This window comes from Akebia trifoliata, chromosome 6 (assembly GCF_017979445.1).
Source record: "Akebia trifoliata isolate Shusen 1 chromosome 6, ASM1797944v1, whole genome shotgun sequence".
Taxonomy (NCBI): domain Eukaryota; kingdom Viridiplantae; phylum Streptophyta; class Magnoliopsida; order Ranunculales; family Lardizabalaceae; genus Akebia; species Akebia trifoliata.
The window spans coordinates 11,187,882-11,203,918 of record NC_141380.1 but is presented as its reverse complement, the minus strand read 5'-3'; positions in this window follow the sequence as shown (position 1 = coordinate 11,203,918).

Sequence of the window (16,037 nt, the reverse complement as noted above, 5' to 3'; positions counted from 1 at the left end):
GGAGTATCAATTATTGTTCCTCTGTCTCTCTAACTTGAGCGTCGGAGTGTCTATGACAGGTACCAGGTTGTCACGAAGAAAGGGACATCGGGAGTTACTTCGAGATTAGTGCATGAGGAATCCATCAGAGTCATCGATCGGATTCTGACCGCACAGAAACCTTAGGTTGCACGTCGTGACAACATTCTCGCACTTGATTGTGCAAACGCATTTGTTGTATGTCATCATCCATTGTTTCCTTGAGCTACTTTTTTTTGGGTCTTCAATCCCTCACCCAACTCAATGTAGGGTATTTTTAATCTCATCCTTAACACAGTACCTCCTTGAGACTCTTAGCGGTCCTCTCCTATATACTTGTATATATTATCCTATTGGCGTACGTGTTGTCAAAACCTTCACCTCTAGTAAATGCAAACTTTTTATGGTCTTCCACTTTAATTTCTCATATATCTTACGTGCACCATACATCTTTGTCCTTTGTCTCCATAATCATTGTTGTAGAAGCACAAAATTGCTTTACCCGAGGATACCAAAGCTTTGTTGGAATACCCTAGAATAAGTTCTTCTTTTGGCTCTCGAAAAAAAAAGGGAGGGGACCTGCAAAGCAACTACTCCTACGATCAAGTTAGCCCAAAAAACACGATGTAAATATGAATGTTATCTTTTCTCTAAAAAAAAAGTTAGATCCTAAAAGGCGTACATTTTCTAGTTGATATCCGCTCTTTATATAGGCTTTTAGGATTCTTAGATTCATTTATTCATCCCTTGATACTGGCCTTTAATTTAGGGGAAGAATATATTCCAAGCATTTCAATGTACTCCCCGAATCCATTGGCAATTCTTTTTCTCTAACTAATTTTCCACCTTTCTACTTTTACTGTTCTTAATTATTCAATAAGACATGTGGCTATTTTTTTATTAGTTTGGTATTTTATCCTCCACAATTGCCCCTCTTAGAAGTTCGTGTGAATTATCCGAGCTTCTACAACATGCTACATGTCCTTATAAGTTCGGGCTTAGTTACTGCTCTCTGTACTTATTATTTGTTCTACGTTTGTGTAGATACCTCATTTTCGCACTCGCCTAATTAATCAATTCGTCAATCCGATTGTAACAGTTCCCAATGATGAATGATTATTTCAATGCTTTATTTTGTTACTAAATATGTTTCAGAAATCCGGATAAGGTATCTCAAACTGACAAAATTATAGAAATCACGCTACGCTAGGAAAATATAATCATAAAAGCTTAGAAATCATCATTTTTCAGACAAAAAGAAGCTTCACAATAAAAATCGCTAAAAAATGACCAAATTATCAAAATACCCCTAACCTTAAAATATCCCTAGAGCCTACGTTATGCTTAGGAAAACTCATTTAAACACATAAAATAACAAATCGAAACTAAATAAATTATTTCGCCAATTTTCACAAAATTTAATAAAATTACAAAAATGCCCCTCATAAAGTTCACGACCATTCCGCATAAAAAAATTTTATAAATGACACAAACCAATATTTCCATTGAATTCCTTACAAAAAATCGATTCTAAAACATCCTAGAACATCAAAAATCGACTTGAAACACAAAAAGTCCTCTCCGAGGGTAAAACGGTAATTTTACAATTTTAATAATTAAAAATTTTAAAATTAATAAATAAAATATTAAATAATGTAAAGTGAAACATTAATAAAATTAATTTAAAATTTTGAACCAAAAAAATCGATCAATCAGGCTCTCAGGCAAAATTGTTGATGGTTGCCAAGATATTTATTCAAGGACCCCTCCATCTAGGGGCCCAAAGAATTAAAGATATAATAAAGGGGGTTCTCCAAAAAATTAAAGTCAATCAAGTAAGACTAAAATCAAAATTAAAGTCAATCAAGTAAGACTAAAGTCAAAATCGTTAAGTCAATTAAGTTAGACTAAAAGTCAAAACTCTAATAGAGTTCTAATTAAATAATAACTCTATTTAATAGAGTTCTAATTAAATAATAATTCTATCTAAAACAATTATAATTAAATAATAACTCTATTTAATAGAATTCTAACTAAACAATAACTCTATCTAAAAGAATTATAATTAAACATTAACTCTATCTAAAAGGCAATTAAAAAAGTTTATAAATAAGAACTTCCATACCTATTTTCTTATCCAAAAATAAATCCTAAGAAAAGTAAGTTAAAAAGCTTCCCTAGCCTCTCATAAACCCTAATTTTGAAGTCCTAACTCCTTACCTAACACCCCTACCTCAACTTTAGCTCAAAAAATACCTAGAAGCCCTTCAAAAACACTCAGAAATCCATAAACAAATCCGAAGAATCCAGATCTAAAAAAGAGATACCTTATCTTGGAGCTCAGATATCAGATCCGGAGATAGAACAAAGCAAGGAATACTATACAAGGAGCTATTCTATCAGATCTGAGGGAACAAAATCATTGCGTTCAAAAAATGTGAGTATTTTTATTTTTTTTATTATTATTTAGGTCTTGGTAGCAATGTAGTTTTATTTGAGAATTAGTAGAGACCGACGTTTGTCGGGCGGGGTTGGTGCCTAACACCTTCCAATCCCGTAAAGTAATCCCTGGACCCGTATTTTTCTTTCGTAGATTAATTTATTTGCCTTTTAGAGTCAAAGTTCGTTTCCTAGACTGTAATAACTAGGTGGCGACTCCCAAACCTCAAAGGTAAAAAGTAGATCCGCGCACCCGCGAATCAAGGGCGCTTTCAGTTGGGAAGAACAAGGTTCTTTGTATCTTCTCACTTTGCGTTGTTTGGTATTTTGAGGTGGCACCGTACACATGGTTACAATACATTGGTTTGATTATTGGTGCACCATCAGAAGTTGCTCTGTGTTTTGCATCCAATTTATGTGCCACAACTTTAATGATTACCTTTACTTTGCAGTTAATAATTCCCATTAATTTAGAAGGAAAAAAAGGTTTATGTATTTCTACATTTTTCTTATTCATTTATACACTTATTTTCTTCTCCAATTTTTGCTATATGATTTTGTGGTTGTTGGTGTTCCTCTTGTTCGTTCATCTTTTCTCTAGACTTAGTTAATCTGATCCCCAACTTTTCTCCCGTGACGAAATTTTCCTCAACAGGTTCGTCCCTTTTCCCATTTACATTATTTTTCTTCTTTGTTTCCTGTTAGAATCTTTCTTTTGCCCCTAAGTCCATGGCCAAAATGAGATACCATCCCCCTTCTAAGCCTTATATATAAAGATTTAGGAAAGAGTAAGACATCCCAGGGAGCATTGGTATCGAGTACTACAAAGAAACAAATTTGGCTCATCATTTTTCAGAGGGCATTACATTTGTCTTACAATGCTAACTTGGAAGCATTGTATGAAGACGGTTTAAGGGGTCTAGTCGTGGTAAGTACTTTCCCCAATCATTTCTTTTTCAATATTTCTTCTTCATACTTCTTAGAATACCCTTATTATTTCCCTTTGTAGGTGCAACATTTTATGGTCAATTTAGCTCGGAGCCAGGCAAAGACTATTCATACTCAACAAAATTTGGGAGAATCTTTGGCTTGCAAAGATGTTGTTCTAACAAACGTTGATCGTTAGCTCAAAGTTGTGGACAACATGCTTAAAACCTCCAAGGTAATTAGACAAACAAATGAAGAAAATTCAGAATGTTTAAAGAAGAAGATTGTTGAACTTGAGAAACGACTGGAAAGTGCTGAGGTAAACAAAGAGAATGCTTTCAATGAACAACTCATCATAGCCAAGTTTGAAATAGAAAAAACCTTAGTTGCGTGGGAATGGGCTTATAATACTCTGAAAAATAAGGTCGTGCGATTCAAGTTTTCTCGAAATGTTGTTACTTCAACTCCTAACAACCCTACTACCAAGGTTAGTGTTTCGTTTGATGTCTCGAACCCTGATCACCTCCAAGTGGATGATCCCTCTGCTTCTGTCAAAAATTTAGATTTTCCTTCGAAAGCTTAGGCGTATTTGCCTTTATGTTTAACTATTTATTTTTGGTGTATTTCTCCTATAGAATTTGGGAGTCTATTAAGGAGTTTTATATTTGTAAACTGTTTTACTTTGGCAACATATATATATAGTGGATGTTCGACTCACAACCTTATTCTCATAAAAATCTCACAACACGTTTGTCTTGTGTGGCATAATTTTTTATGAGGATGATATCTATGGTAAAGAGATCATTCTCACCAAAAATCAATTGAATCTAAAACTTGTAAATCCATCAAAAGGGGTTGTAGAATTGTGAACCTCTAATTGTTTACCAAAAATTTGTAAACCCCTTTTGATGGCTTAAAAGTTTGAGATTCGACTGATTTCTAGCGATGATGATCTCCTCTCCAAAGAGATATTCCTCACAAAAAATCAGTCCAATTTGAATCTTTAGGCCACATAGGACAAAACATGTTGTGAGACTTTTGTAAGAATAAAATTGTGAATCGAACACACACACACACACATATATATATATATAAGGGAAAAATACAATAAAAAGAAATAGTTAAACATAAGACAAATATGCATAAGTCTTCGAAGGAAAATCTAAATTTCGATACAAACCTAATGGTATTCTCGGATTTTCAAGAATCATTTTTTAAAAAGAAATTATTTTTTAGTGCCCAAACGTAACCATCAATTAAAATCCCTCGAGATACGTAATGGATTTCTAAGACATTACACTAACACCTTCCCCGAGTCATACTTGAACTTCCTAACACGGATCCTTGATTTGTAGATTATTCTCATGGAGTCAACTCACCAGAAAATAATAGTTTTAAAATCAAAATTAAATTGGGTTGTCATTCACACCCAATTAACTTAATGAATTGTGACAACTACAATTTAAGTGGCCAATCGATTCAATTTCGAAAATCTGATTGCTACATATATATATATATATATATATATATATAGTGAATGCTAACATCCAATACTTTATGAGGACATTAGCATTGTCCAACATTTTTTTTTCAATAACACCACTCATCGTTTTGTCTTTTAAAAGACAATGATATGTTTGTCTTTTACATAATAAATGTTATAAACATTTAAGTATTTTGAATTAAAAGTCTTTATTGTAGTAAATGCTTTGGCAATCAATGCCAATATAATAAATGTAATTATTGTATAGAAGACTAACATATCCTTGTCTTTTTCATTAAAAGATAAAACAATGAGGGATATTATTGAAAAAAAAAGTGTTGAACAATGCTAACGTTCCCATGAGGTCTTGGACGTTAGCATTACCCTATATATATGGATCCCTTTAAGTTTTGTTTTCTTCAATTTCTTGAGGTTTCTTTTGACCATGTAACATATTGAAATTTTGATCCTTATGAAATCATGTCTACTTTTCTCATGTATTGTTTATCTAACATGTCGGTCTTAATATTGAACAAGCTAAGTTTTTGTTATTAAATCAAACTTAGTTTCAAATAAATTGAATTTTTTTTTCACTCCAACTATGTATTTGGTCAAACTTAGCTTGAATAAGCTAAGATTTTCTCTTCATACGTACCAACCACATATTAGATTGGACTTACCTTCGAATAAGTTAGGGTTTTCCTTTTTAAGCATCGACCACGTATTATAATGAACTTAACTTTGAATAAGCTAAGGTTTTCCTTCTTTGACAATGACCACGTAGTACGTCAGACTTGGCTTCGAATAAGTTAAGACTTTTCTTCTAAGGTATTGACCTCATATTAGGTTAGATTTAGCTTCAAATAAGCTAAGATTTTCTTTTTTAGGCATTAAAAATTTTCGACACTTTTCACCTTGAAATAAAAAATATCTAGTAAACTAAATTGGGGATTTTATGATATTAGAGAGTCATCACCTAGTTTAGGTCAGGCAACGAAAATAATCCCAAATATATATATATATATAATGGTCCACGGGTAAGAAATATGAGCAAGGGGTTAAATTACGAATTCTGGAAAGTGTTAAGCACCGAATTTGCCCAATTGAGGTAATTGATCTCTATTACGATTCAAGAGAATCCTAAGGTTAAGATAAGAAGACTAAGCTCAAAGATAGGGTCAAAGGTCAAATCTCAAGGATAGGGTCAAAGGTCAAATCATCATCATTTTATGCAAGTTGGCTAAATAAACCATAAGGCTAAGATCTTTTCAAAGATCACATAATTCCTCAAATTTCGTGCATGAAGGGGATTAAATTTTTTGAAAAAACTTAAATTATTAAGTGGTAAGTTTTATAAAAAAATTAAAAAAAAAAATCAATAAAAAATTATATGCATGATGAATTCAATAAATATCACATGCATAAATAAATTTTCAAATTAACAAATTTCATCGCATACAAATAAATAATTCTCAAATCGGTATTGAATAATTTTCAATTCAGTAAACATGTTATCACATAAAAAAATTTCAACTCGGTAAAAACATTATCACATGATGTACATAATCAATCTCCAAATCAATAAACTTATCATCATATGAAAAGAATTTTCAAATTGATAAAAAAAATCACACGAGTAGAATTTCTAAATTGGTACAAATACCTCATGCATAAATATTTTCCAAAATTGTGAGGATTCACATGTATCAATGATTTCCAAATCATTAAAAATTTACATGTATAAAATAATTTACAAATTGGTAAAAAATCACATGTATAAAATGATTTCCAAATTAGTATACAATTTATATTCATAAATAATTATCAAATTGGTGAACATATCACATGCATAAAATTTTTAAATCAGTCAACAATCCATGTTCAAAAATAAATTATCAAAATTCAAAAAGACATCACATGCATAAATAATCATTAAATTAGTTAGAATCCTAACAATGAGTACACATAATTACCAGATAAATCAAATATCGTTATAAATATGAATATTATCAAATCAAACAAATCATCATAGGCATAAATATTATCGAATTGATTAAATTTGAATAAAAATATTATTAAATTGATCAAACCATCGTAAACACAAATAATATCGAATCAATCAAATCACATAAGCACGAATATTATTAAATCAACGAGGTCATTGCAAATATGAACATTATCAAATTGAATAAATCATCTAAATATGGATATTATAAAACCAATGAAAAGACTTGAAAAAGAAAAAAATAAATATAAATTAAAATATGAAGATCATACAAAGGTAAGTTTGACATGCCTACATAAAATCATGAATAAAGAGAGGAGAAAGAATTGTATAATGATATAAACTTGTCGATAAGAACAAAAAATAAAAAAATGATAAAAATAAAACTCACTTTAAGGAACATGATCGTGGTTGCTGTGAAATCCTTTAGAATCGTCTAATAACTTTTGAGAAGACATCAAAAAAATGAAAACGAAGAGAAATTGAGACTATGAGGTTAAAAGAAGACGTTAACATAACTATCAGAAGTGAGATTATTGCAAATGTAAATGATGGAGTAGGTTCAACTATTATCAGACATTAAAAAGAAAGGGAGTGGAGGTGGTTCGTTGGTGTTGTGAGAAAAAAGAGGTTAGTTATTGTCGGATTATGCGTTAAAAGAATAAGGTAGAGGTGTTCGGTTATTGGTTGGGTATCGACACAAGAAATGAGTGTTCAGTATCAGCTGGGCGTAGACAAAAGAGGTGAAGGGATCCGATGGTGTTGCTGGGGAAGACTAACCAGATGACTTCATTTTTCTTCTTTTTGTTCAAAATGAAATAAAGAGTTTGGGAGTGAAGGCGTTCGAGTGAGAATCTAAGAGGGAGTTCTTACGTAGGTGGGAGAGTTTAAAAAGATTCATGCATTGAAGGAATAGATAACTTTTTATAGACTTTTTGTTTCAAATTTTTTATTTTTCTTTTCTATTTACTAGTTGAATCCACTATGGAAGGTTATCTAATTCATTTCATTTTTTGCTTTATTTTCTTTGCCTTCAATCCTTATTAACCGAATCATCATTTGAAAAAGATTTTGTTTTTTTTTTTCTATGTTTTCTTACATCACGTGAGTGAGGAGAATGGAAGGGGAGAGATCCCATACTTTGTGTAGGTTGTTAAATTTTATCAAGATTTTGGTTATCGATTTGTTTGAAAAAAATTGTTAATAGTTTTTTAATTCCTTTTGGTAAATAACAATTTTAATTGGAGATTAGAAATTAATCTATTGATTGATTTAAAATTCCTAATATGATTTACAGGTTGTATTGATGTGTCGATTTTTTTTTTAAATTAATTGGTTGGCCTTTAAATTTTAATATTATTGGCACCCTACTTTAATTTGATTTTACTTTCCATTTTCTCATTAGGGTCTATTGAGTAAAAAAAAATTAAATTTTATCAATAAAGATATAATATCTAATTCCTTAATTAAAATTCTGATTTTAATTATATCATCTCATCATGATCAATAAGGGTTGTCCCATGTGATGCTTGGTGTCATTTCACGTGGCAAAAATCTTCATTTTATGTGGAAAAAAATTCCATCATTTTATACAAAAATTTATCATTTCATGTTAAATTTTTCATTTTCTTAAACGTGGGGATTTCCAGATATGTTCAAAATTCCAAGGGCATTTTCTTAGCGATGTGACATTTCTAAGTATGGATTAATTGTCAGGGGTATTTTTGTCATTTTATTAATTTTTATAAATTTCTATGATTGACTTGTTTGTGTTATGGTGTGATTATTTCTAAGTTTCAAGGTTCTATTTTTATAGCGTTGTAAAGTTTCTAGATTGTCGAAACACGCAGTGAACCTAAGTGTACGTGCTTGCTAAATCTGATGTAAAATACGACGATCCTAAGCATGCATAATTTCTACATTAAACGTGTCAAAAAAAGAATAAGGAATATAAGAAAAAAATTAAGAGATAATCAAAGGAGGATATCTCACAAGTTCTCAATTTTTTTGCATATTTTATATTCATTATTAAGAATCCACAACAACCGAGTGACATATTATTGGATTAGGCGGATGCAAAAATGAGGTATCTACATGCATCAAGCACATATTAAGTCAGACTTCATTTCGAATAAAATAAAATTATTCAATATGATAAAAATAGTTTAATTTAACATATATTATATAGTATCTTCATAGGTTAAAACACTCCATGGAGATTCGACTACATTTCCAAGCATGATTTTTAAAGATTAAGTTCATGCCTTCTCAACTAGATCGACGAGGTTTGATCATTCCCAATTTGCTATGAGTTTTTTGTTATTTAATTCTCAGGTATTTTGAAATATTTTTTTCATGACGCAATCTCCTGGTTTAAATACATTTTTTTAGACTTTACGAGCATACGAATTTGTCAATTCCAGTTGATATCTTCCTAATCTCTCCAAAACACTTTTTTGAGTTTCATTAAGCCAATATAGATTTTGAGCTATCAACTCTGTAACACCCCAAATCTTTAATTCGTATCTCGAGGAAAAATAAATAGTGAAATTTTAATAAAATCTTGAAAGTGGGACTTAGGGGTAAAATTTTAGAATGTTTCTGATCATTTTTAATGGAATCTGACCTCACCATTAGATTTAATATGATCGAAAAACATAGTTTAACCTGTAAGCACGTTCAAATGCGAGTCCAAATATAAAAGTTGCAAAATCCTCGATTACCGGGTCAGACTAGGCTAAAATAGTGACTTTTTGTTAGAGCAATAATTTTTAAAATTCAATCATACCATTGGGTTCATAACGAAAAATTATTAAACATGGACTATTTATTTGTCATTTTTGGAGACCAGGAAGTCGAATTATCGTCAAAAACGAAAACGACATCAAGTTTAGGAGTCACCTCAGGCCAAAAATGTAAATTTTTGATGGATACATAATTTGTAGAAATTGACTATACCATTAGACCCGGAACGAAAAATTAGGCGAAATAGAGTATTCATTTGTCAGTTTTGGAGTTCGGATGATCAAGTTATCATCGATTAAAACAATAAGCGAAATACCAAATTCGTCTCAAATTTAATTTAAATAATATTTTAAATTTTTTTTAATATATCATCTTCCCCAACTCGTCATACAGCCGAGACATACGAAACGGAAAAAAAAATTATTTTTTCTACAAACTTCCATCTCAGATCTCGTGCAAACGGCTCGCCGTCGACGACCGATGCAGAAGAGAGAAATGTCCGCAGCTTCGACATCTACAAAACCCACCAAACCTTTCTTCGTTTCACTTTCTATTTCAACCGATATCGTAAAAAAATCAGCCTTATTTGGATACGGAAATTTTGAAACTTTGACCTCGGATTTCGTCTGTTTCGGGGTCAAACCGTCTTTCGACGCAGAAGGGAGAAACGTCCGCAGTCTCATTCTCTAAATAACTCACCCAAATTCCTTTCGTTTTCTCGTCTTTTTCACCTCGTATAGTCAAAAATCAGCCGTATTTTTATACGGAGATTTCATAACTTCGACCTCGATTTTCATCGGTTTCGGGGTCAAACCGTCTTTCGCCGTAGAAGGGAGAAGAGACGAGCACATCAAGATCTTCGAAATCATCGGGTCAATTTCGAAAATCAGTCGCTTCGAAATTCGATTCGTCTCGATTTCCGTGTCGATCGTCTTGATTTCCGTGCACACATTTTGATCATTTCGCCTAGACATTGTAAGGAACTCTCAATTTCTATTAGTAATCGTAGATTGTGAAAATTGCATTTAGGATTTTATCGAAAAATTTTGATGTATTTCAAAAATATAGAATTCTTTGTTTATTTCAAAATTCACGCCAGAAATTGCATGTTTGATATGTTTCATTGTATTTTTGAACAAATTATACGTGGGTAGGATATTTTAACGGGTTATTTCCATCAATTGGGTCTTATGCACTCCTCACACCACGTTTTGATATAAAATTTGTATTCTTTTTCAATATTGTTGATAAAAATAAATTCTTTAGTTGGAAAATGTGATTTAATATTCAATGAACTCATATTGAGTTGATGAATATCAGAAAATGGATGTTTTATTGAAGAGATTGAAAATTGTAAAAATCGAAAAAAAAGAGAAAAAAGGGTATGAAACGGTAAAATGTCAGAGTCACATCCGAGGGGTGATGTCTGCATTTTACGTTGTTGTGTTGTGTGTAGGTTGGTGAACAGATATTTAGGGATAATATTATTGGTTGCATGTTTATTTCCTTTCTGTTAGCGCGAGGTGCTGTTTACGTTTCCGTCATATTATTTATTTTAGGCCGCGTGGCCACACTTGCATTGTAGGAAACTGGATATCTATTCTCAACCTTGTATTGTTAATTTCTCTTTTGTATTCAAATGAAAATTATATATATATGTAGCTATTTTGTGAGCTGTTAAAGAGTTTGTGAATGCCTGAAGGGATAGTGCGTTATATCATCCGGAGTGATGTACTATCCTGGGATGTACGGTAGGGATCACCAAACTCATACGTGGTATGAGATGCGTATGAGAGTGGAGTCACAACTAGAATCCGGGATATTCCTCTCTATCTTTACTAGTGAACTTGTAATGTAAAGGTGGTCGTATACGAATGGTTTGTATATTTGGGAATCACATGCACGCCTGATAGGCATAGACGAAGATGATTAGTCAGTGATCACTAACAATCTATAGTAGTCGAACGTTCTGACACATCGAAAAGAGACCCATTGCTTACGGTCACGTCAAACGGCCAGCCTGAGCCGGATAAATGGTCAACCAAACGTGGTAAGTGCAGCGACCAACCACAAAATCAGGAACTAAAAATCAGAGTGATCCAGTCGTGAATCCCAACTCTCTAATTCCAATACTCCACCATTGTGTATTATGTATCTGTTGCTTATTTTGATATATAAAATGAAATGCACGTTTAATGTTCCATTTGATCAATTAGATTTGTATAAAAAGAAAATGTTATAGTGAGTAATACTGATTGATGTAATGTGAGTTTTAAAACGTTTAGTTGCTCATCCCTGGCTATATGTACCAATTAATCGTAATTTCTTCTGTAAAACTTTGATTATTTTAAAATGATTCAGTATGCTTATTCGTTCATGTTAGGAGGGGTTATTGGCAGAAATTGTTTGTTTCCCTACTGGGTAACCATTGTTACTCACCCTTTCCTTCTCCATTTTTAGTTTCAGATCTGAAGCTGGGCGAAACAAGTGTAGAAAACGAATGAGGATCATCTAGTTGGTCAGATAGACAACTAGAGTCCGTCACCTGGTAAGTACTAGGACTATACCCCCTAGTGGTGTCAGTTTCTCCAAGTAGTCTTATGGATTCTGTCTTGAGTGTTAGGAATTCTATTAGAGTGAGGAATTTTGTATAATCCTATATATAATTTTTCTTCTTCCGCACTCTGATATATCGAACATTATTAGATGTATATAGGCTTCCGCTAGTATTATATTTTGTTTGTTATATGCAGGATTGTATGTCGTTTATCAGGTGCAGGTTGAATCGTCTTCGAATGCTAACATAAACAGAGGAGACCATGCCGAAATTTCGAGGTATCACCTCGTACCTTGAAATCTGACATGGGGATTTGTGTTAGTGTTCGGCGGGGCACCACAAACTCTTTGTTAATCCCTGTCTCAGCGATAATGAATCGAGTGGTATGAACTTGGACATCTGGTGGAGTTACGGTTTCGATCCTATATGCCAATACAAATAGTGTGAATCTAGTTGCCTTCTTGGAGATTTTTCGATATGTTCAAAGGGCGTTGTGCAATTCTTATACCCATCTCCTTTTATGTTCATTGAGCTTTGTTCGTTGTGTAAGGTGTCTCTACAAATGACAAGAACTATATATAGAATTAAAATTAAAATTCTATTTTAGATTAGCTAGTAAGGTTGTTCTACTGAGGATTGATGATTAATATTCCAGATTTTAGAAAATCAAAGGAAAAAATGTGTGATTTTGAAGAAAAATTAAATTTTATAAAAAATAATTAAATTAACTAAATTTTTTTGAATTAGAAAATATTTGAGGAGATTGGATCTACCAAGGATAATTAATTTAAATCAAATTATTTTCAAGTTTGGTTTTGATAATTCAAATAAAAAAGCCAACAAACATTCTTGTTTCGTAAAGTTTAACAGTAAAAGCTCATTTTTTATAAATCTTAGAATTGACTAAGATTTTCTTCATTTCAAAATTTGTATCGTCCAATGATCCTACATCACAACAAGCATATAATATGTTGGATTCTCTCAAATAGTAATGGATCATGCCCGATGATCAAGGCCTAGAAAGTTGATTATAACGGTTGATTTACATTGAAACTAAGGATAAATTTATGATTATTTTATTAAATTAACATGATGATTGCATAGTCTCATTTTTATCAATATTTTTGTATTTATTTTGATTTGAATCTAATAAAGTTATCTATTTAATGACAGATCAAGAGTATGACACGAAAAGGGATAGATAAGAGAAAACCATGAAGGTTCATTACATTCAAAGCCTAGAAGAAAGAATTAAACCAAAATTCAATGCCTTTTAGCCTATAAAGGCTACATGGGTCATGACTATGGCGCCCCATCAAACGCTAACACAAAGTCCCATATCAGATCTCAAGGCATAAGGTGACACCTCGAAATTTCGGCATGGTCGTCTCTGTTTATGTTAGCATTCCAAGATGATCAACATGCACCTGATAAAGACATACATTATCTTCCATATATGCATACAAAATATAATACTCGCGAAAGCCTACATACATCTAATAACGTATGATAGATCAGAGTGCGGAAGAAGGAATTAATATACATGATTATACGAAACTCCTTACTTTAACAAAAGTCCTAACGTTCAGGACAAAATTCATAAGACTACCTGGATGAACTGACACCACTAGGGGTATAACCCCAATACTCACCAGGTAACGGATTCTAATCGTCTATCTGACCTATCAAATAGTTCCCACTCGTGTTCTACACCTATTTCGCCAAGCTCCAGATCTGAAACTAAAAAATTTGAGAAGAAAATGATGAGTAACAATGATTATCCAGTAGTGAAACAAACAATTTTTGTCAATAACCTCTCCTAGCATGAATGAATAAATATACTAAATCATTTTAACATATGCAAAGTTTTACAAAAGAAACTACGATTAACTGGTACATATAGTTAGGGATGAGCGATTAAACATTTTAAAACTCACATTACATCATCAGCAGTACTCACTATAACATTTTCTTTTTATACAAATCTAATTAACCAAATGGAAACATTAAACATGCATTTCATTTTATATATTAAAATAAGGCAACAGATATATAATACACAATGGTGGAATAGTGGAATTAGAGAGTTAGGATTCACGACTGGATCGTTCTCAGTCGGGACATGATGTTTCATATTCTTTGTTGGCTTTTAATTCCTGATTTTGTGGTCGGTCGCTGCACTTACGACACTTGGTTGACCATTTATCTTATTCAGATTGGTCGTTTGACGTGATCGTAAGCGATGAGTCTCTTTTCGATGTGTCAAAATATTCGACTACTATAGATTATTAGTGGTCACTGACTAATCATATTCGTCTATGCCTATCAAGCGTGCATGTGATTCCTAAATATTCAAATCATTCGTATACGACCACCTTTACATTATAAGTTCACTAATAAAGATAGAAATGAATAAACCTAAATTTCTGTTGTGACTCCACTGTAATACGCGTCTTATACCACGTATGAGTTTGGTGGTCCTTACCGTACATCCCAGGATAGTACACCACTTCAGATGATATGACGCACTATCCCTTCAGGTATTCACAGAATCTTTAAAGAAAAAGAAATTAATAATATAAGCTTGATAATGGTTATTTAATTTCCTATCATGCAATTGTGACTACCCGGCCTAAAATAAATAATGGAACGAAAACGTAAATAGCACATCGTGCTAACAGAAAGTAAATAAACATGCAACCCGTAACATTATCCCTAGATATTCGTTCACCAACCTACACATAACACAACAATGTAAAATGCAGACATCACCTATCGGATGTGATTCTAACATTTTACCGTTTCATACCCTTTTTCCCTTTTATCTGATTTTTACAGTTTTCAATTTCGTAAACAAAATATCCACCATCTGATATTCATCAACTCAATATGAGTTCATTGAATATTAAATCATTTTTCCAACTATGAAATTTATTTTTATCAATAACATTGAAAAAGTATAAAATTTAGATCAAAACGGGGTCTGAACGGTGCACAAGATCCAATTAACGAAAATAATCTAGTGAAATATCTTACCCACGTATAATTTGTTATAAAATACAATTAAATATATCAAATATATAAGTTCTAGCGTGAATTTAAAATAACCAATTGAATTTTACATTTTTTGAAATAAATCACAAATTTTTAATAAAATCCTAAATGCAATTTTCACAATCTATGATTACTAATAGAAATTGAAAGTTCCTTACAATCTCTGTGCGAAATGATTAAAGTGCGTGTACAGAAATCGAGATGATTGGTGTAGAAATCATGGTGGATTAGACGTTGATTTTTGAATTTGACTTGGTAATTTTGAAGATCTCAACGTCGTCGTCCTTTCTCCCTTCTGCAACGGAGGACGGTTTGACCTCGAAACAAGCGAAATTCGAGGTCGAAGTTACAAAATCTCTGTATATCTGTATGACTGATTTTTTATGATACGAGGTGAAAGAGAAGATGAAACGAAGAGATATCGGGTGGATTTTGTAGATGTCGAGGCTGCGGACCTTTTTCCCTTCTGCGGCGGAAGTCAACGACGGCCCGTTCGCAACGAATCGAAGTTTGAAAATAAAAAAGAAAAATAAAAAAAATTCGTTAAAAAAATCCGATTGGTTTTTAATGATTTATAAAGATGAAAAATAGTGTTTTTAATAAAAAAAAATTATTTATATAAATGCGAGATGAAATTGATATTTTATCTATTGTTTTGTTTGACGATAACTTAACCGTTTTGACTTTAAAAATAATGAGTAAATACTCTATTTTGTATAATTTTTCATTCTTGATCTAATAATGTGGTTAATTTCTATAAAAAAAATTTCTCACAAAAATTTACATTTTTTGACTCGATAGGACCTTAA